Genomic DNA, 14552 nt, shown 5'->3' on the forward strand with positions numbered 1-14552 from the left:
CATAACTAGGCACCAAGGGAAACCTACATATGAAATTTCAGAAAGATCCATTCAGTACTTTCTCAGAAATAGTGATAACAAACTTCAATTGTCAAAATCCAAGATGGCTGCCTGTCAGCCATGTTGTTTTCAGATTGGTCTCAAAACGCAATATGCATAACTAGGCACCAAGGGAAACCTACATATGAAATTTCAGAAAGATCCATTCAGTACTTTCTCAGAAATAGCGATAACAAACTTCAATTGTCAAAATCCAAGATGGCTGCCTGTCGGCCATGTTGTTTTCAGATTGGTCTCAAAACGCAATATGCATAACTAGGCACCAAGGGGAACCTGCATATGAAATTTGAGAAAGATCCCTTCAGTACTTTTTCAGAAATAGCGATAACAAACTTCAATTGTCAAAATCCAAGATGGCTGCCTGTCGGCCATGTTGTTTTCAGATTGGTCTCAAAACGCAATATGCATAACTAGGCACCAAGGGAAATCTACATATGAAATTTCAGAAAGATCCATTAAGTGCTTTCTCAGAAATAGTGATAACAAACTTCAATTGTCAAAATCCAAGATGGCTGCCTGTCGGCCATGTTGTTTTCAGATTGGTCTCAAAACGCAATATGCATAACAAGGCACCAAGGGAAACCTACATATGAAATTTCAGAAAGATCCATTTAGTACTTTCTCAGAAATAGCGATAACAAACTTCAATTGTCAAAATCCAAGATGGCTGCCTGTCGGCCATGTTATTTTCAGATTGGTCTCAAAATGCAATATGCATAACTAGGCACCAAGGGAAACCTACATATGAAATTTCAGAAAGATCCATTCAGTACTTTCTCAGAAATAGTGATAACAAACTTCAATTGTCAAAACCCAAGATGGCTGCCTGTCAGCCATGTTGTTTTCAGATTGGTCTCAAAACGCAATATGCATAACTAGGCACCAAGGGAAACCTACATATGAAATTTCAGAAAGATCCATTCAGTACTTTCTCAGAAATAGCGATAACAAACTTCAATTGTCAAAATCCAAGATGGCTGCCTGTCGGCCATGTTGTTTTCAGATTGGTCTCAAAACGCAATATGCATAACTAGGCACCAAGGGGAACCTGCATATGAAATTTGAGAAAGATCCCTTCAGTACTTTTTCAGAAATAGCGATAACAAACTTCAATTGTCAAAATCCAAGATGGCTGCCTGTCGGCCATGTTGTTTTCAGATTGGTCTCAAAACGCAATATGCATAACTAGGCACCAAGGGAAATCTACATATGAAATTTCAGAAAGATCCATTCAGTTCTTTCTCAGAAATAGCGATAACAAACTTCAATTGTCAAAATCCAAGATGGCTGCCTGTCGGCCATGTTGTTTTCAGATTGGTCTCAAAACGCAATATGCATAACTAGGCACCAAGGGGAACCTGCATATGAAATTTGAGAAAGATCCCTTCAGTACTTTCTCAGAAATAGCGATAATAAATTTCAATTGTCAAAATCCAAGATGGCTGCCTGTCGGCCATGTTGTTTTCAGATTGGTCTCAAAATGCAATATGCATAACTAGGCACCAAGGGAAACCTACATATGAAATTTAAGAAAGATCCATTCAGTGCTTTCTCAGAAATAGCGATAACAAACTTCAATTGTCAAAATCCAAGATGGCTGCCTGTCGGCCATGTTGATTTCCAATTGGTCTCAAATCGCAATATGCATAACTAGGCACCAAGGGGAACCTGCATATGAAATTTGAGAAAGATCCCTTCAGTACTTTCTCAGAAATAGCGATAACAAACTTCAGTTGTCAAAATCCAAGATGGCTGCCTGTCGGCCATGTTGTTTTCAGATTGGTCTCAAAACGCAATATGCATAACTAGGCACCAAGGGGAACCTACATATGAAATTTGAGAAAGATCCCTTCAGTACTTTCTGAGAAATAGCGATAACAAGAATTGTTTACGGACGGACGGACGGACGGACGGACGGACCACGGACGCAGGGCAATTTGAACAGCCCACCATCTGATGATGGTGGGCTAAAAATAGCACCATTCGTTTGACAGATTTATTCTTCTATCTAAAGTTAAGCCAATGAACCTCCCACTTTTTCCGATTTCCAGTGCACTAGCGTCATTGGCATATATACTTGAAAAAAAATCAGTAGTTTGCCACCTGCAATTCCCCCCCAACCCCCAACCCCCAACCCTAAGACGGCTATATGGGTAAATGGTCTATGTTTATTCTGTTATTTCTACAGTCAAGAATCTTAGACATGTATATAAACAAAGTGTATGTGTACATTCTGTTCCTATCAACAGTGCTATTGAATGACAGGTCAAGTTTTGGTAAACACATAAGTATTGAATTTAAATTTCCTGGCCCAGAAGCTTCTACTTTAGTATATATATATATCAGTATTTAATTGTATTGACACATTTTGTTGACAGGTGTAAAAAAGCGATTCCTGTCTTAGGTATACTTATAATATTACTCTCCCATATAGAACTTTTAATTTTTTAAGAACATTGGGTTATCTTAGGACTTTTAGTGTCTTATAACTGTAAAGTTTTTAACTTTTACTAGTTGAGAAAAATACACAATTCCCGTTTAACTTTTACGGTATAAAATAATTTCAATGACAGAATGCCCCTTTAATGGATCAAATTGAATAATTTCCTGTTATAGATAGATTATATCAAATAGAAAATTAAAAACCTGTAACTGTATTTTGAATTATCAGTCCCAGATTTTTTTGTTTTTTTTTGTTAAGAAGCTGAAAATTTTGTCGGATATCCCGATCAAAGTTGGATTTCAACTTCTACAATGAATGTTACGTATATAAGAAGTGTATAAAACCAAATTAGTGAAGTCTTTTGAAGAGATCAGTAATAGAATTATATAGGTAGGTGGAGAATTTGTATGGAAAAAATAGGTTTTAAAAAAAATAGTTCAGAATTTCAATGGCAATCATTTATTCCCTTGTCTTTATATTTATAGGTATTTCTGGCAGGTTTTCAATATAAGACTAGACATGTCACTCTGTTTTGACGACTTATATTTCGGGAGAGAAAAAAAAACGGGTTTTCGATGCAGTTTTCGGGTAGCATCTGATGTTAAGGTAGACCGACCCTTCTGTGACGTCACAGACATGAGTCCGGCGATCCGGCGATCCGGCGTCCGGCGATCCGGGCCCTTGATTATATTCACGAATAGTTACATCTGGTTTAATTTTCAAGTCAGCTGGGAGATAAATGTTTAGGCCTACAGCACGATGCGGTCAAGAGGTAAAGGGGTCAGTTTTGTAAAACTAAAATACTAGGTAAGGCTTATGCTTTCAATGAAGTGAGAACATAAATTAAAGATGGTCCATTGAAAACAAGGACAGCGCCGATGTATCACATAATGTGCCAATGTGTGACGACCATATAACGTTAGTTACAGTCTCGGCGGAGACAATTTATATCAAGTCAGGAAGAGGTTAGCACATCTCCAATTTATGGCAATGTAGAACAAGAGGACACTTCATGGCGCACGGGCCGACGCATAGTGGAGTTGGGGACTTTGGCCGATGCTCTAAAAGCATGTGCACTTTGCGGCAACCAACAATTACTTCAGTATGTACTCCATCTGTCAGATTGTATATTGTTAGGGGAACGTAAGTTCGGCCTTGCGCACTTTACATGTGATATATTGTTATTCAGAATGCGAGGTAGTCAACCATATTCCAACCGCGGGTAGACACAGATCAGAAAAAGGAGGAAACGCATGGGACGTAAACACAAAACTTGCAACATGCATTGATGGTATAAAAGATCTATATAAACTCTCACGAAATTTACGTTGACATTCGACAATTTTTCAAAAACCTAAAACCCGTGAAATTGATGAAGATGTTAAGTGCCTTTTTACTCATATTCTGGATACATTATAAATATTGTATTTAATTAACTGTAGGCCTATAAAACACGTTTCTTGTAATCGGTCTAGGCCACAGGCGCTTGCATAGAAAATGTTATTTTCATTTTTTTTTTTTAACAGTGGTATGTGTAATCTGTTAAGCTGAAGGTTGGCAACAACGCCACGAGCGAAACGGCACCCCATCTCACTTCAACCGACTAAATAACACATTTATTCAAACTGACACGGCGCACACTATATGCGACCGTCATCAGAAAACATTCATCTTTAACCTACAGTGCCACTCAATACGAATTGTTACATCCAAAACACAATAATCCGTAAAAACATCGCCGAATTCCTCGCTCAGAACGCCATTTCTCAAACGGCTCCCTGAGCCTGTCCAGATTCTTCATTTACATACGGGGTTCAAAGGTCATGCGATTATATAATCGACTGTCACCAGGTGAATTTTTTGGGGTCATCTCGGCATACTTTATTTAACAGGTGCATGCACAGGACGTCGTTTGCGATATCACGGACTAATAAGATAGCATGTTTTAATGCCATGTAGTGATGAGATCGTCCTTTCCTTTTCTTCAACTGCATCATTTCCGTAGTTGTTGAACTTCGTTTTCAATCAAAAAGATTGCATATAAAAGTGCTCAATAACTTGTTCAAGACAGGGCCGGGGCATTATACGTATACCATGAACAAGCAGTATCAGTTGGAATTTTTCGAAGTTAAAATTTGATGGGGTAATAGCTGATAGTTGTTTGATATTTTGATTTTTTATTGTACTTGCTATCTATTTAGGGCTATGCCAATCTTCAATTTTTAAAAAATGGACCCCTACATGACTAGTTAAAAATGTATATACCACACACAATACCGATAAGAATAAGAGGTTGTTCTGGGTATTCTGGCGTTAGCCCTAAAATACTATAAAAGTCTGGCGTTGACACAAAATAACCACTACTTCCCCCTCAAGTATTCTCTTTTCTTTCTCATTTTAATTCAGTTTCATAATTCTGTAAGCACTTCAGCCAGCTTGATTATTATTAGAGTAGCGTTTGATGCTTACACACTCAATTAATCAGGTAATTCATCAATAACTTAAATTTTATATATGCGAGCGATGTAAAGTGGAATAAATGGAGAATGAGTATTACAAAAAATACATTTTACAATGCGTTAAACTCTTTGACATTGTCACTGGCGGATTTAAAGCCCCCCCCCCCCCCCCCCCCTAAAATTGTCAAAGTAAGGGTATCTTAAACAAGAGATCCCCGAGGGATCTTGGCGCCCACCATTGAATGATCTTTATAGGTTCCATGTCAGATTGATCTTTTCCCTACTTTTCCCTTCCTCTAAGTCTTACTTATCTGTGTAAATTCAGAAACAGCCCTCTAGTACTTTTCAAACAAGGGGAACCTATATACAGAATTTAAGATTTAGCTATAATGGCTGTCTGTCGGCCATGTTGTTTTCGTATTGGTCCCAATATGCAAAACTAGGCACTGAGGGGAACCTACATATGAAATTTGAAAAAGATCCCTTCAGTACTTTCACAGAAATAGCGATAACAAACTTCAATTGTCAAAATCCGAGATGGCTGCCTGTCGGCCATGTTGTTTTCTGATTGGTCTCAAAATGCAATATGCATAACTAGGCACTGAGGGGAACCTACATATAAAATTTGAGAAAGATCCCTTCAGTACTTCCTCAGAAATAGAGATAACAAACTTCGATTGTCAAAATCAAAGATGGCTGCCTGTCGGCCATGTTGTTTTCCGATCGGTCCCAAAATGCAATATGCATAACTAGGCACCAAGGGGAACCTACATATGAAATTTGAGAAAGATCCCTTCAACACTTGTTCAGAAATAGAGATAACTAACTTTGATTGTCAAAATCCAAGATGGCCGCCTGTCGGCCATGTTGTTTTCCGATCGGTCCCAAAATGCAATATGCACAACTATGCACCAAGGGGAACCCACATATGAAATTTGAGAAAGATCCCTTCAATACTTTCTCAGAAATAGAGATAACAAACTTTGATTGTCAAAATCCAAGATGGCTGCCTGTCGGCCATGTTGTTTTCAGATCGGTCCCAAAATGCAATATGCATAACTAGGCACCAAGGGGAACCTACATATGAAATTTGAGAAAGATCCCTTCAATACTTTCTCAGAAATAGAGATAACAAACTTCAATTGTCAAAATCCAAGATGGCTGCCTGTCGGCCATGTTGTTTTCCGATCAGTCCCAAAATGCAATATGCATAACTAGGCACAAAGGGGAACCTACATATGAAATTTGAGAAAGATCCCTTCAGTACTTTCTCAGAAATAGAGATAACAATCTTCGATTGTCAAAATCCAAGATGGCTGCCTGTCGGCCATGTTGTTTTTCGATCGGTCCCAAAATGCAATATGCATAACTAGGCACCAAGGGGAACCTACATATGAAATTTGAGAAAGATCCCTTCAATACTTTCTCAGATATAGAGATAACAAACTTCGATTGTCAAAATCCAAGATGGCTGCCTGTCGGCCATGTTGTTTTCTTATTAGTCTCAAAATGCAATATGCATAACCAGGCACAAAGAGGAACCTGCATATGAAATTTGAGAAAGATCCCTTCAATACTTTCACAGAAATAGCGATAACAAACTTCAATTGTCAAAATCCAAGATGGCTGCCTGTCGGCCATTTTGTTTTCCGATTGGTCCCAAAATGCAATATGCATAACTAGGCACCAAGGGGAACCGACATATGAAATTTGAGAAAGATCCCTTCAATACTTTCTCAAAAATAGAGATAACAAACTTCAATTGTCAAAATCCAAGATGGCTGCCTGTCGGCCATGTTGTTTTCCGATCGGTCCCAAAATGCAATATGCATAACTAGGCACAAAGGGGAACCTACATATGAAATTTGAGAAAGATCCCTTCAGTACTTTCTCAGAAATAGAGATAACAATCTTCGATTGTCAAAATCCAAGATGGCTGCCTGTCGGCCATGTTGTTTTTCGATCGGTCCCAAAATGCAATATGCATAACTAGGCACCAAGGGGAACCTACATATGAAATTTGAGAAAGATCCCTTCAATACTTTCTCAGATATAGAGATAACAAACTTCGATTGTCAAAATCCAAGATGGCTGCCTGTCGGCCATGTTGTTTTCTTATTAGTCTCAAAATGCAATATGCATAACCAGGCACAAAGAGGAACCTGCATATGAAATTTGAGAAAGATCCCTTCAATACTTTCACAGAAATAGCGATAACAAACTTCAATTGTCAAAATCCAAGATGGCTGCCTGTCGGCCATTTTGTTTTCCGATTGGTCCCAAAATGCAATATGCATAACTAGGCACCAAAGGGAACCTACATATTAAAATTTGAGAAAGATCCCTTCAGTACTTCCTCAGAAATAGCGATAACAAACTCCAATTGTCAAAATCCAAGATGGCTGCCTGTCGGCCATGTTGTTTTCCGATTGGTCTCAAAATGCAATATGCATAACTAGGCACCAAGGGGAGCCTACATATGAAATTTGAGAAAGATCCCTTCAGTACTTTCTCAGAAATAGCGATAACAAACTTCAATTGTCAAATTACAAGATGGCTGCCTGTCGGCCATGTTGTTTTCCGATTGGTCTCAAAATGCAATATGCATAACTAAGCACCAAGTGGAGCCTACATATGAAATTTGAGAAAGATCCCTTCAGTACTTTCTCAGAAATAGCGATAACAAACTTCAATTGTCAAAATCCAAGATGGCTGCCTGTCGGCCATGTTGTTTTCCGATTGGTCTCAAAATGCAATATGCATAACTAGGCACCAAGGGGAACCTACATATGAAATTTGAGAAAGATCCCTTCAGCACTTCCTCAGAAATAGCGATAACAAACTCCAATTGTCAAAATCCAAGATGGCTGCCTGTCGGCCATGTTGTTTTCCGATTGGTCTCAAAATGCAATATGCATAACTAGGCACCAAGGGGAGCCTACATATGAAATTTGAGAAAGATCCCTTCAGTTCTTTCTCAGAAATAGCGATAACAAACTTCAATTGTCAAAATCCAAGATGGCTGCCTGTCGGCCATGTTGTTTTCCGATTGGTCTCAAAATGCAATATGCATAACTAGGCACCAAGGGGAACCCACATATGAAATTTGAGAAAGATCCCTTCAGTACTTTCTGAGGATTAGCGATAACAAGAATTGTTTACGGACGGACGGAGGGACGGACGGACGGACGGAGGGACGGACGGACGGACGGACGGCGGACCACGGACGCAGGGCGATTTGAATAGCCCACCATCTGATGATGGTGGGCTAAAAAACCAAGGAGAAACGGCATGTGAAATTTGAGAAAGATCCATTTAGCACTTTCTGAGAAATAGCGATAACAAACTTCAATTGTCAAATTTCAAGATAGCTGCCTGTCTGCCATGTTGTTTTCCGATTGATCCCATAATGCAATATACATAAGAAAACACCAAGAGGAACCTACCGGGTATATATGATATTTGAGAAAGATCCCATCAGTGCTTTCTGAGAAATAGCGCTAACAAACTTCAATAGTCAAAATTCAAGAAGGATGCCTGTCAGCCATGTTGTTTTCCAATTAGTCTCAAAATGCAAAAAGGCATAACTAGGCACCAAGGGGAACGTACATATGAAATTTCAAAATGATCCCTTCATTAAATTATTAGAAATAGCGATAACAAACTTCAATTGTTAAAATCCAAGATGGCTGCCTGTCGGCCATGTTATTTTCCGATTAGTCTCAAACTGCAATATGCATAACTAGGCACCAACAGAAACCTACCTATTTAATTTGAAAAAAATCCCTTCAGTGCTTTCTGAGAAATAGCGATAACAAACTTCAATAGTCAAAATTCAAGATGGCTGCCTGTCGGCCATGTTGTTTTCCGATTAGTCTCAAAATGCAATATGCATAACTAGGCACAAACAGAAACCTACCTATAAAATTTGATAAAGATCCCTCCAGTGCTTTCTGAGAAATAGCTATAGCAAACTTCAATTGTCAAAAACCAAGATGGCTGCCTGTCAGCCATGTCGTTTTTTGATTAGTCTCAAAATGCAATATGCATAACTAGGCAGCAAGAGGAACCTACCTATAAAATTTGAGAATGATCCCTTCAGTGCTTTCTGAGAAATAGCGATAACAAACTTCACGTGTCAAAATCCAAGATGGCTGCCTGTCGGCCATGTTGTTTTCTGATTGGTCTCAAAATGCAATATGCATAACTAGGCAGCAAGGGGAACCTACCTATGAAATTTGATAAAGATCCCTCCAGAACTTTCTGAGAAATAGCGATAACAAACTTCAATTGTCAAAATTCAAGATGGCTGCCTGTCGGCCATGTTGTTTTTCGATTGGTCTCAAAATGCAATATGCATAACTAGGCACCAAGGGGAACCTTCCTATGAAATTTGATAAAGATCCCTCCAGTACTTTCTGAGAAATAGCGATAACAAACTTCAATTGCCAAATTCAAGATGGCTGCCTGTCGGCCATGTTGTTTTGTGATTGGTCTCAAAATGCAATATGCATAACTAGGCACCAAGGGGAACCTTCCTATGAAATTTGATAAAGATCCCTCCAGTACTTTCTGAGAAATAGCGATAACAAACTTCAATTGTCAAAATTCAAGATGGCTGCCTGTCGGCCATGTTGTTTTCTAATTAGTCTCAAAATGCAATATGCATAACTAGGCACCAAGGGGAACCTTCCTATGAAATTTGAGAAAGATCCCTTCCGTACTTTCTGAGAAATAGCGATAACAAGAATTGTTTACGGACGGAGGGACGGACGGACGGACGGACGGAGGGACGGACGGACGGACGACGGACCACGGACGCAAGGCGATTTGAATAGCCCACCATCTGATGATGGTGGGCTAAAAACGAATTCCCGTATCAATCAGCGAAATAATAATATAAAATCATTAAAAAACATCTCGTTTTTATAAAACACACCAGGTATGAATCTATCGTGAAATACACTAGAATGCAGGATTTTGCATTTACCTGCTATTTTTGAACTTCAAAAATGTTTAATTTTCCTATTTAACTATTACCAATCAATCCAATAAGACTTGACAATGTCAAAATATATAATTCCGATAAACTGTGAGATTTACAGTCATTTCGATTGCGGATTTTGCTGTATATGTTGCATAATTCGTGGATTGCGGCATAATTTGGTCATACCCGCCTACAATGTGGGCGAATTAGCAAAAAAATGATAGGTGTTTTTCCTGTCAGTTATCCTTGCAAGTTATAGCCAATTTATCATTTTGTTCCGTGGTCGGGTTATTTTCCTTGAAGGACATCATTATCACATCAAAAAAGAGAAAAAATATCCCAACCGTTCTTCCGATCCCGTCTTCGGCGTTCATTTTCTATAGAAATTATCGTTGCCCGGGTGTAAAATTCATCAATACCCAGGTGTAAGCACCGGCGCCCGGTCAGTACGATTGAACCCGGCGAGTAAAGCTTGGGGTCGCGGTTCGATGACGTGGAGGCACACTACTTGCTTTTCTGTTACATCGGTTGACCATTCCAAGTGCAAGCTATATGAAAATGAGAGGCTTCGTTGGGGATAAAACCTGGGTTAATGTGTGTTCGGGGCGAACTCGTTTGAAAAGTGAGGAATAGTGAGGCAGGTTTTAATTGTAAATAGGGTACATAGTGATTTCAGGTGGGGGAATTTCCATTAAGTCAGTCGGTAGAGCGACGGAGCAGTAAGCAGAGGGTCGCGGGTTCAACCCCTTGTGGAGGCACTAAATTCGCTTTCCTGTTATATATCATGAAAATATTGTTGTATCGACTGCCCTTTTACGTTGTTAGTAGCAAAGAAATATGGCAGTAGAATACTGATGCCATTATTAAGTGCACGATCATTTGGAATCCAACAATGCAAAGTAAAGACAATGAAATTCACATCAGGACAAACAATAAACAATTCTGTCACAGTGTTCGAAAGTAAAGGTGGTCCGATGGCCAGAGGCTATAGAAAACCTAGTCGGTCTATGTAAAATTTCTTAGTGTTGGCCCAAATGGCTATGAAAAGTTTGAGTCCTGACATACATTACAATTCATGTAAACAACATTCCATTTTTTCTGACAAATGATGATATGTAATCAGAGCTTAAAATAGAGGTTTTTTTTTACCCATAATAGCGTGTTATTACTGGATGATGCAAGCGTTTGCGTGACAGTAATGCTACTTTTCAACAATATGTTTACAAAATGGGTCTATGGAAAAATGACTTGGGCTATGGGATTTCAATTTTCTGTAGACATACTGTCTAAGGAATTTTCATATATACTTTCATGTATAGATGTTTAGATGTAATACATAGTTTATGTTACAATGTGTTTACATGTTTAGATTTAGATTTTTTAAAAAGGGGGGTATAATCACCTATTATATTTTGGCATAGTTTGTAGCATTTTTTGTGTGTCATTCTTTTAAATTAACCCCCCCTAAATTCTAAAATCTGAAAATGTGGTAGTATATACATGTACATGTTACGGTGAGTGATTACTGTCATAGCTGCGCTCTTCTAAGGCTTTGCCTTCATTCAAATTACATTATCGCATAGGTTGGAACGCTCGACATTCGACACTCGAGTAACATTGTTTAGCGCTGCAAATGAAGCTCATATTATGCATGTTCTGGCATTCTGTATCACCGATACGCTTCGTTTGACATGGCGTATTAGAAGCAAGCGTCTGAATGACCGTTAGTGTAATGTTCTAATTTTCATCCAGAAAAGAGGAAAATATCCGGAAAATGTTCATTGCGTTTGGGAAGTCAAACAAATAAAATTCTTTAAAAAAAAAAAAAAAAAAACACCAGTAACATAGATTACAATATAATTTATGAAAGAAAATGGTAAAGATTTAACAAAAAAAATCATCAATCTCAGATTCCAAAATAACTGCTCTAATTTGGTAATTTGAGCCATACTTGAAGCAAAAGTTTTGGGGTACCAGCAAAGTAAACGGCCATAGTGTGAAAAGTAATATGGTGAGGTGTTATTTTTATTTTTTTTTCTTAAAGCATACATATGAAATTTTTAATTAAGCAAAAAAAAGGGGGTCATTTTTCTGTTCATTTTTTCAGGAAAAAAATAAACGTGTATTTTTTCAAATCAATTTTTCACTAAAAATAACATGTTTTTCGTATAAAAATAGCCATATTTTGTTAATCACCCAAAGAATCTTCTCTTTTTTTAATAATTATGAATGATATTGCTCATACTGATGATATAAATAAGATATAAACTTCTGTTTATGCTTGAGGTGAATATTATCGGGGAAAGATAAAATCTACCAAAGTCCTTAAAAATATGGTTCAGCTATTAATTAATACGTATCTTTATGTGGCCCTGGTAGTAAAACGAACGTGGTGACATATGTTTTTTATGTGATTTTTGTGATAAGAGCACAATTAACATTGAAATGAAAATAAAATTAAGGAGATCTATCAGAGGAAACCCGAAGGGTCGGTCTACCTTAAAGCTAATTTATAACGAATTAAAATATTAAAACACATTCAGGGCAGCCTACGCTTTAAAATCGCAGTTAAGAATTGCGACAACAATAAATTCGTCGATAGTTTTTATGCATATTGACTTTTGAGCAAAGCAAAATGTGATACTGAATTTACAGTAAACGTTCTGGGCCTAAATAGTGACACTTGCTTGGAGGCGCTGTAATATTATCTTAGGACCATTACCATTAGCAGCTGATTAGCCTAGGTCTACATCTCGCCATGTGAAACGTGAGCGACCCACACAAATAACAGTTAGTCCACATCCATAACCCTGATGGTCCATTGGCTGCACCATACACAGTTTTATCTCAATGAAACATTACAAATGTTAGAATAAATAAAATGCAGACAGACAAAAATATTTTGCAAACCTTGAGTCTTTGCAGAAACTGCTCCAAGTTCATCACGAGGCGTTAACACCGATTACTTCAACCGGAAAAACAACAAGGATTTCTAATTTCTGAACCAGACCCGGAGAACTGAGGCCGAGAACTATCCAATACAGAGTTGTCGTACCTTACAAGTCAATGGGAAGGGATATTATAGTACAACCAAGGAATTTGAATTTGAGCTATGGGTGTTAATTACCAGGTAGAAGTGTCTGGATAGATATTGTATGTTTACAATATAGGCCTCCTCAATGTAGAAGGAAGAGTTCGGCAGCTTCGCTTAAATCATGCATTCAATATCTTTAACCAAAAATGCCCTCAGTATATGCATGAATTTTTCACAAAAACTAACAAAGCATATAGTACCTGATCCGGACATTCGAACTTTTGCATTAGAAACACCAAAGGGACAGAAACATCAACTTTTTTTCTTTTCGGCCACCAAAGATTGTAACTCCTTACCGGATCACATCAAAAACTTAAAAAAAAAGAAGCACAAATTCAAACTCAGTGTCAAAAAACATCTGGCATCACAAGCAAAAATGGAATCTGATGGTCTCTTTGTTTATTATTGAGCATTACATGTAACACCAAATTTTATATTTATTATTATGTTTTATTATGTAACCTGTACATGTACATGTATTCAGTTTTTCTAATCTTGTGGAGATAGCTGGCTGGTAGGGATTGGCCCAACCGCTAGGTGTCTGTACTGGACGGAAATTATATTATTGGGTCAGAGCTTATCAACAACATTTAGCTTAAAATTGTGGATTTTATTCAATTATATCATCATATAAGGATATCGCCTAATACTAGTTTATCTGGTAATTACATGCTGTGTTATCCATGATGATCCAAATTCTCATATGATCAACTTTTAAGTTAAGATCTATATATGGGTTTTTTGGGGTTTTTTGTTTTTGTTTTTTTCGGCATAGCCGTATAATTTTCTTTTGTTCCCGGATATGACGCGACAGGTGGCGTTACTGGTCAAGATGAAGTATGTGATTGGTCAATGTAGCGGTAAATGCAAAATGCAGATATGCAGTTAAAGACGAAACAAAATTAAGATTGAATGCAAGCTGAATAAGTGGATGTATCTATTCAAATGACACATTAATACAATCATATTCCTGATTCAAATGCAGTCTTATTATCACCAACAATGATTCAAACTGATATAATTTTGTTATCCATGCTGAAACTGCGCATTTATTAATTAGTTCGTTAATTTATTTCACCAGCAGTTTTACATCATAACCACCAGCATTAAAACTATGCCGTTTATCTTTTTTAAAGATATTTCTTGTTTTGTATTAAAATTATGTAACATCTAATAATTTTAATTTGCCACCATGATATCTGTGATTGAGTACACAGTGTGTAGGTTGAGCAGATCTCGCTGGTAGGGGTATCCCAACCCTTGAAAAACTCGGCCTGCACTACTTTTATCAAATTGTAATTTTTTAAAAGTGTATTTGATACCTACACTTTTAATGGCTATACATTTTGACAAATTTTTGATATGATAAATAGATAATTATTATGATTAAAATTCTTTTACTCGAGGACCCCATTGGAAATAAGCTGTACATCAACATTCATGGGCAATCCTAGGTAAAGCAAATTTACTCCATATAACAATAATGTGCAATATATTAACGTGATACTT

At 37.5% G+C, this 14552-nt stretch overlaps 1 protein-coding gene across 1 annotated transcript in view; it reads right to left on the minus strand.

The window, feature by feature from the left end:
* LOC117317566 (inositol-trisphosphate 3-kinase homolog) overlaps window positions 1-12933 on the minus strand; it is an 80375-nt gene extending 67442 nt beyond the window's left edge. The window contains exon 1 of the mRNA XM_033872398.1: window positions 12860-12933. The gene's annotated coding sequence lies outside the window, so the exon portion shown is untranslated. The remainder of the gene's footprint in view (window positions 1-12859) is intronic.
* Between the last annotated feature and the right edge of the window lie 1619 nt (window positions 12934-14552).

Source organism: Pecten maximus, chromosome 19 (assembly GCF_902652985.1).
Source record: "Pecten maximus chromosome 19, xPecMax1.1, whole genome shotgun sequence".
In the NCBI taxonomy this organism is placed as follows: Eukaryota; Metazoa; Mollusca; class Bivalvia; order Pectinida; family Pectinidae; genus Pecten; species Pecten maximus.